This window comes from Gadus chalcogrammus, chromosome 11 (assembly GCF_026213295.1).
Source record: "Gadus chalcogrammus isolate NIFS_2021 chromosome 11, NIFS_Gcha_1.0, whole genome shotgun sequence".
Taxonomy (NCBI): Eukaryota; Metazoa; Chordata; class Actinopteri; order Gadiformes; family Gadidae; genus Gadus; species Gadus chalcogrammus.
In genome coordinates, this window is record NC_079422.1 from 8,314,363 (window position 1) to 8,322,751 (window position 8,389).

The window sequence follows — 8,389 nt, forward strand, 5'->3', positions numbered from 1 at the left end:
GAATTAGAGTATGATAAGGCATAATAACAGGATTTGAATATCAACATTTAATGCATGGCCTTACTCTTTGCATAGTGCATTACATTTTGATATTGGAATTCTGCGTTGACAATGATCAAAATAAATAATGAAATACATTCATTTATTCATTCGTTGTGTCCGTTTGTTACCCACAGCTACTTTGATTGACCTTGTGTTGCCTTCGTACATGTGCGTGCGTGTGTGTGTGTGTGTATGTGCGTGACAGGTGTCCCACTGTGGTACCCCCCGCTACATGGTGCCCCACATCCTGGGCTGGAGGCCTCTCATGCTCTCCATGGTCAAGCTCAGGCTGATTTACTTCCTCTTCCTGAGGCCATCCTTGATGACGTCAATGTGGTAAAAAAGATCAATTGTCAGTGTCAATTTCAGATGGTAAAAGTTATGTTTTAGCAGGGGTTTAAGTGATGCTGTGCCTTTTAATGTTTATTATTTTTCCCTCTGATATATAGAGACACATTAGTATACTTTTGGATGGTGATACACCAAACATTAATAATATCACCAACAGTGAACTGTTCCACTGTCCCTTCTGTAAATACGTGGGTGCAAAATATAAGGTTGACAACCACGTAAAAGGCCATTCGTCAGTGAAACACAAAGGTGCTTATCTAGAATATTACACAAAGGAATTAATTTGTATTTTTGAATCTTACTATAAGTATGAATCTTACTTCCTTTATTCCTCTCTTACAGAGTTCACAATAATCAAGTGTGGATTAAGTTGTCGGACGGCAACACATTTTCATTGTTGCTATTGTGCAGCAACACTTAGAAATCGATTCCAATTGGTAAGGCACCTACAAATACACCAGGAGGAGGTGCAAGCTGCAGCCCCTGCACAGCACTTTGTGGCCCCCACTCAGCTCCCTGTGGCCCCAGCTCAGCTCCCTGTGGCCCCCACTCAGCTCCCTATGGCCCCCACTCAGCTCCCTGTGGCCCCCACTCAGCTCCCTGTGGCCCCCGCTCAGCTCCGTGTGGCCCCCGCTCAGCTCCCTGTGGCCCCCGCTCAGCTCCCTATGGCCCCCGCTCAGCTCCCTGTGGCCCCCGCTCAGCTCCCTATGGCCCCCGCTCAGCTCCCTGTGGCCCCCGCTCAGCTCAGAAAAATACCCTGATACTTGCCATTGTTAAACAATTATGGAAGCTTTAGGAATGTATTTGGCTAGGCTAAAACATTTTTTTTTTTTCTTTGCAGATGAAACATTTTTTGCCTGGGGTTAAAAGTAGGAATGTAAGTCTATCAAATGCATGAACCTTTTTCCATATTAAGTCATTGTGCTGTGCTGTATTGACGTTTGAGAATGTGCTGCCGGATCTCCGCCACCAGATGGCGCCCGCGGGGCTGAAACCATGGGGTAAAGGTTTAGACCGGCCCACATCTAGGGAAAATGTGGTTTTCCGCGTGGCGTCGTGAAAGCAGCTTGAACCGGCTGATGAAACACCGAAACTCTGAATCGCACACGATCAAAACATGAATTCCATCAGAGCGTTGGCGTTTTTGTTCATCGGTGAGTTTTGGTTAAATGGAGATTGAAATGATTTTTGTACAGCGTCAAGTAGGCTAGTATCGGTATGTTATTAGTCATCCTAGAAATGAGAAGTAGCCTATCTGATTTGAACATATTCATTCTCTCATGCAACTCGAAGAATCATGGCGTTGGTGGTCATCCTGCTACTTAATAATGAATGGCCAGAGATTAATCTAAATCAGCTAATGTCAGATAATTTAGATGAATTGAGATTGAGATTCATCTAAATCCGGCAGATAATGACTATGGCCTATTGCCCGTCGACACTGAATGGAATTATACCATGGATGATCTATAGCCTACCACAACATTTCATGGACCCCTAAAAAGCATTAAAATGTGCCTTTATTGCATTTTCACAAATAGGGTAAAGGTTTCACAAATCGGAAATTATGTTTTACATAATGTATAGCCTCACTGTGATAATTTAGTCCAGATTTGAAGAGTCTAGAGCTGTGTTCGAAATCGTTCCCTATCATGGATGTAGTGCACTAAATAGGGTGCACGCGAATTCTCTGGTCCACTATATAGTGGACTTTAAAGCATTAAAATTAGCCTGTATTGCATTTTCACAAATAGAGAAAAGGTTTCACAAATCTGTAACTATGTTTTATATAATGTATAGCAGCCTCACTGTGATAATTTAGTCCAGATTTGAAGAGTCTAGGTGTAGTGGTTTTCAATCAGGACCGATTTGAAGATTCTAGTTGATTTTCAATCACGACCGTTTTAAGGTGGATCAGCAACTGCCGAATAGTATAGCAGCAGTATAGCAGTATATAGGTTAACTTGTGCGTGTGTGCGTATGTGTCATCAGTCTCCGCTACAAATGCTATAGTGGAGCCGGTATCTAAGAACTATCCTTGCTGTGAAAGCCCAGAGATCAAGGTTGATGACCATGAAGACTGTGAACAGACTTGGGAATCAGCAGAGAAAAAGGTGTAACATATAATGATGAATAACATTTATATTTTCATTTCACCTATATTAATTGATATAGTTGAATTAAAAATATAAATGTTGTATGAATTACATTCATTTCAGATCATCGCTGCACATCATCCTGACCAGCTGGCCCATCCTCCTCAGTGTCAGGCTCCCTGCACCAGCGTTTCCTCAGGGAAGATCAGCATGGACAAATGTCTTAATGTCCAACACAAGATGATTTGCTCGGTATGTTAACTTTTACATTATTTGACCTGCTTTAACCTACAATAATATAGTAGCCTACACTTCTCATGTTGATATTGGGGCAGGGTAGGGTAGGAAGCTAGCCTGGCTCTGCCCGCCTAAGTACTTCCGCTCAATTTGAATTTCCCTTCAGTACTACGTCTGGGTCTGCGGTATGTTAGTGGGTTTTCTCCGTCCAAATTTTCTGCGTCCAAACAGCGAACAGAGGGAGTGGCTGACAACAATAACGTTAAAGTCAGCTTTCGTTGACGGACATCTTCACAGTACAGTGTTTGGTTAGTTTACAGCCTGCACGCAATGTGATTCCCAGCCAAACGTTAGCGATGGGTTATGGCAGATCCAGAGGGGCACTGGGCAGATCTAATAGTTTTAAACTTCAACAGACACCCGCCTTCAAGTGAGTTAAGGTTTGTCAATTGAGTAGGTCCACACTCTCAAATGAAATGAAGTACGAGAGTCTGGCAAATGAAATGAAGTACGAGTCTTGTAGGACCAGGCTAGTAGCAAGCGGGTCATAATGTCATTCCCAAATATTCATAACGTTAGTCTACTGTTTGACATCATTTATGGTAGGCTTACTAAGATACAATTTAGACTAGCGCCACTGTGATATAATCTTATGAAAGCTAAAAAAAGATAAATAGAATTGGGGGAAACTACATGTGCTGACTACCCTGCCTTACTTCAACAGCGCTCAGACGGAAACATAAATGAGAAGAATACAAATTACATCGCAATCACGAACAACTGCCCAGAGACTCCAAAACCGAATGCAAGATCAGCGGCTTCATCACATAACAGTTACAATGGTAATAATTTATAATGACACATTTTATTTGAAAGACTTTTGAGGACAATCAAAGACATACATATATAAACATACATATGCACAAACACACACCCTGAGACACAATATTATTATAACTTTATTCAAGACACAGGAAGGTCCACATATACAACATGCTACATATATATATATATATATATATACAGTGTATATATATGTATATATACATATATATATATATATATATATATATGTATGTATATGTATATGTATGTATATATATATATGTATATATATATATATATATGTATATATATATATATATATGTATATATATATGTATATATATTAGTGGTGGGCCGTTATCGGCGTTAACGGTTGCGTTAACGCATAACTTTTATCGTGCGATAAAAAAAATATTGCCGTTAATCTATTTTCAAACACTTCCTTGTTCGGACCCATCACGTGACTGAACTAACCAATCAGAAGCTAGAATTTAGACTGAGGTAAACGTGAGGGAATCAGAGAGGCAGATTCAACAGAATATCCTGACTGTTAAATATGTAAACATGTAAATATGCAATAATTCTGTAACATAAATATGTAAATGATTAACTGACTAAAAATTGTAAGTACATTTCTAGCAAATTAACTTTTACATTTTGCATTCCCCTTGCTGGAACTGGGTTGCTCAATCACACTCAGGCGTTGGTTAATGTCTGTGGTTATTCCACAAAGGTTCTCACATGCAGTCGACTGCTCACTCACAGCATTTTTCATGGAGGCTATCACTGCACTTAGGCGTTCAATCCTACTAACCAGGCAAGAGACATCAAGGCTATTAAAAGTCACTGGTGGTAAATCATCCAAGTGATAGGACACAAAGCGAGGAACATCCTCAGCAACCTCATTAGGTAGTTTCAGACAACTCTTAACATTGTTGGCATCTTCTGTTGTCCTTTGTGAGCTACACAACGCTGCCCCGTGCCAGGACACAGTTCAAACAGGACCTTCTTGGAGCTTTCAATCCACTCTGATCCAAAGTGATTTACAGCCATCAGGATAATGTCATCCTGAGGCACAGTCTTCAGTTTGACAGCAAGGAAACTTAACAGTTCATCTTCCACAATAGTTTTGCCATCAATAGTGGTGTAGATCTCAGGTTTAATCCTTTGATAAGACGCTGTGCTGCTGTGTCAACATCGGCGGCCATCTTGCCATCTTCCGTTTTCTTCCTCTTCTTCATCTGTGAGTCTGCAGGGTCAGACAGGACCACCAGGCTTCTCTGGTGCTTCGCACGCACGCACGCACGCACGCACGCACGCACGCACGCACATACATACATACATACATACATACATACATACATACATACAGCTTAACCTGCTATGATAACAGGGTGGTTATTAGGTAAAATACTCTAGTAAGAATTGTATAATATGTATATTTAGTTCCTGGTTAGCCGTCATCCAGAATAGTGCGTTTGTTTTTCTTTGCTTAGTCTTCAATTGTTCTAATGCTGTGGTTCAGTTTCAATGAAACTTTGCACAATTTTAATTTGAAGATGCATTCAAAGCCGTTTATCAGCTAAAATTTAAGTGGGTCACTTTGTTTCTGTTTCCAGTGAAAGCACTCACTCCTTACAGCCACGCTATAACTTCCAGCGCTGCTCTAAATCTTTAGCGCTCATCACAGCACCATCCATTGTAACATCGAAACAGCACCTAAAATGTATTCCTTCATTGTGTGTCACTTCCACTCACATTATTTTTTGATAAGGGGCTAAAAGTGTCAACCAAATGTCATATGATATAATATATAATGGATATTATATTGAATATAATGTTATCATATGTTGTTTATCATCCACTGTAGGCTGGGTACCTGGTCCACTGGCATGTGTTTTCACTTTGATCTGCGTGGTAATTCCTTTCTACTGTGCAAGACGAAACGGAGGTAACCACATCCAGGCTAACCAATGAGTTAAACACCAGCGACCAAGGACACCGAGTGGTCCCACTCCCAGCCTCATCTCATGGACCAAGCTGAGGAGATTTTCCTCATTCTCTCTCTTTCTGCTGCACTTTATCTCCTCCCTTCCCCTTGCACGTCCCTGTTAAGAATGTTATAGGAAGGCTTTGAACCTGAGTTTAGCTAGCAATATACAGTTACCTTATTATTATTATATTTCAGAAAGGGAAATAGGGAACTGAAGTAGCCAATAGGTCCCTCCTTTTGTTGCGCGTTATTATTGTTCTTAACTTGGAAATGTTTCATAAGCAATAGAGCAAATTCAAGAAAATGAATGTGGTGAAGTATGTGGGGTTTCTGAGCATTCTGGGTCTGTATTCCAATTGCCGTTTCACACCAATTCTATTCCCCGACCCTTCCTAAATCTCCAGATGTTCTCTTTGATCCCTATTATACCTGCTGTCCGATAAGCTAGAAAAGGAGCCTGTGGAGGTTTTACTACTGAATATTTACAGCCCCACTGCACTTCAGCGATACACCAGCCTACAACGTTGGCGAGGGAAGTGCTTAAAACAAAGAAATTCTGAATTTGAATGTTCATGTAAACACACTGTGCTTTTGGTTTATTTCAGGGTGTACGTCTATTTTAATCAAAGATCAAATAGGTGCTGCAACACTGGGTTTTTCGACTATCTACCTCCTTTCTATAAGCGAAACATTTATAAACTACTTTTATAAAGGTTGTCAATAATAAATGAATAAGCTAGATTAGCCAAGTTTAATAATGTAGTATATGTGCAATGACCAAAATGTGAGGAAAGGGGCATGTTACATCACTATATTTCCTGATGAAGAAGAAACGGTTCTCATGGTCAGCCAACAACTTGAAATATGTAGAAAAACACTTGATTAAATAGCACTAATAATGTGATGGTGCTGTTGTGCAAACTAATATCTCAGAGAATTTACATTTGATACTGATTGTGTAAGCCATATTTTGTTTCTATATACAGTTTGTTCAAAGGCGTGCACTTTTACCTGCCATCTGCTTTCTCTTTTTTTTTCTGCTGACCTTAATAAAACACATTTAACAATGCACTTCAATTGTAGTTTGTCTCTTCTTGCTGTATGGTTAATGGTAGCTTATTGGTGCATAGTGCTTCATTATTTGAATGTGAGTATTTGAAAAACTTTGAGACTGCAATTGATAATTAAAGCTGACATGGCTGCTAAAAGGAGAGACAAGACTGGCCCACTTGGGTGATACTTTTATTGTGACTCATGACTTCACCTTGAGTTTACTTTGAAAATGGCTACAAAGTCATATTCTCTTATAGGAATGTCTCTTAATCCCCCAACTCTCGGCTTCTGTGTGGCTGTGGCATACGTATGAACGCCTGTGCTGGCATTCTGTTTTCAGAGGTTGCTCCTTGCTCTGATGGTCAAGTGTTATTCAGATTGCTTTACCTTTTCACCCAGCACCCCGAGGTCCCCTGGGTCTCCTGGTAGACCTGGCTCTCCCTGTCATCAGGAAGGAGATAGTGAATCAATCTATGAGCTGTTTGAAGTTAACAATACACAGAAAAATAATACATTTAGTAAACAATTGAGAAGGCAAAGGCTGCCCTCTACGGGTCATTAAGAAGTATTGTTTTTCTAGCCCGGTACTATTCACCAGGGGCCTCATGTACTAAGGTTGCGTACGCACAATAACGTGGCGTACGTCCTTTTCCACGCTCACGTTCAGATGTACAAAACGTGAAATGACCGTAAAAATGTGCGGTCCCCACGCCAGCTCCAGAGCTGTCGTACGCACGTTTCTACAGCTATTGTTCCTTTGGAGACACTTAGAGGTGACGCTGGGAAACTGGGAAAAAAGGTGAAAACAATGACTCAGAGTGATTTGCACATCAGAGACACACTAATGAACAATTAACACACCTTGCAATTATATGGGTGGCTATAAAAGCATGCGCAATGGATGAAGAAAATTGTTTTAAAAATGGCTGCGTTAGCGTTGTTAGAGGACATCGCAAATGGTCAAATCCGAAGGGCGCTGGAGACGCCGGGGCCGACGGAGCAATCCGTGCCCTCTCCTTGCTTGTCTATTCAAAAATAAAAAATTGAAGTTAATAAACACGAGTCAAAGTCTTTAATATCCTGGCATCTTTACGCACGACTTATGTGTATTGCAAGCAGCCAATTGTATGACCAGTATAATTACAGCATTTATGACTTCAGCATATTTACCTTGGGGATGATCGGTGTCCCCTTCATGGGATCCCACCACTCCGGTGAGAGCTGTGTCACCGATCAAAGCGGCCACTCTCAAATCGAAGGGGGAGAGTTCCCCCACTCCCGTCCCCCCTCCTGTTGCGGTCACGCTTCGGCGGTGGGCAGAAACCCTCCGCTTCACCTCCACCTTGAGGTCTGACCACTTTTTTTTAATTTCAGAGTGTGTGCGCTGCTGAGACCCCACTGCATTGACGGCCTCGCAAACACGCTCCCACTCACTTCTCTTTTGTTTTGCATTTATCCCTGTTGACAGGGTTCCAAATAGCATATGCTTGCGCATTTCTACCTCGTGGAGCAAAATCTCGAGCTCGGACTCCGTGAAGTTTCGTTTTTTGCCTCTGTTCATGGTGCCAGGTGATCGGATTAAGAGGTGAATCTCAGGTCCAGAGGCCTATTTAAATGAAATTGCATATTTAAATGAGGGCGTGGACAGGGAGGAGTTTGGCACCTCGGCATATGCTCTCAATTCCACGTTGATCGAGATGTACAAAAGAAACGTGCTTGGATCCATGCGTTCGCACACTTTGATACATCTGAATTTATTTGTGCGTAAGACAGTTTCTGGGTTTTGGCGTAC

General features: G+C 41.3%; 1 long non-coding RNA gene across 1 annotated transcript; it reads left to right on the forward strand.

Moving 5' to 3' along the window:
* Nucleotides 1–1,183: 1,183 nt before the first annotated feature.
* Nucleotides 1,184–6,633, forward strand: LOC130391256 (uncharacterized). The gene is made up of 6 exons (XR_008896870.1): nucleotides 1,184–1,270; nucleotides 1,367–1,547; nucleotides 2,386–2,507; nucleotides 2,613–2,741; nucleotides 3,451–3,568; nucleotides 5,422–6,633. It is a non-coding gene; the product is annotated as an uncharacterized LOC130391256 (long non-coding RNA).
* Nucleotides 6,634–8,389: the final 1,756 nt, after the last annotated feature.